We start from the raw sequence: 606 nt of genomic DNA on the forward strand, positions 1-606 counted from the left end.
TGTCGATGGCGGCGGCACCGGGTGGTACTGCTGCACCGTCGCCAGCGTCGTGGGGGCGGGTGGTGGCGCCGGGAGGAACTGCTGAGGCGGCCCCCCCAGCAATGCGGTGGCGGCCGGCCACGCTGGCCAGGGCGTCCCCGCGGTCGGGTAGTGTGGCAGCAGGAGCGGCGATGGAGGTGCCCCTCCGTAGGGCGCCTGGAAGGCCGGGGCGGGCCACTATAGCGGCGGGGCACTCGGCGGCGGGGGCTGGTTCCCGGCGAGGTAGAGGTTGATGCCCCAGACGGCTTGGACGAGCTCCCGCAGGGTGGCCGACACCTCCTCGGGCGTGAGGAGCGGGGGCGGATCCGCCGGGGCGGTGATCGGCGCTGGCGCGGTGGTGGCGATGGTCCCGGACGTGATCGCCGTCATCGGCGAGGAGGTGGCCGGCGGCAGCAGTGGTGGGGCGGAGATGGATGGCAGCGGCGGCGGTGATGGAGGAAGCGACATGATCGGCCTGGTGTCTCTGGATACCAAATTGGTAGGACTAGGGTTCCTACCAGGCCTCCGGCGTAGATTGTATGGGCAAGGAGGAGGGGGACGAGGGCTGGAGCGGGCGCGCCGGCGGGC

This window comes from Triticum aestivum, chromosome 6B, assembly GCF_018294505.1.
Source record: "Triticum aestivum cultivar Chinese Spring chromosome 6B, IWGSC CS RefSeq v2.1, whole genome shotgun sequence".
Taxonomy (NCBI): Eukaryota; Viridiplantae; Streptophyta; class Magnoliopsida; order Poales; family Poaceae; genus Triticum; species Triticum aestivum.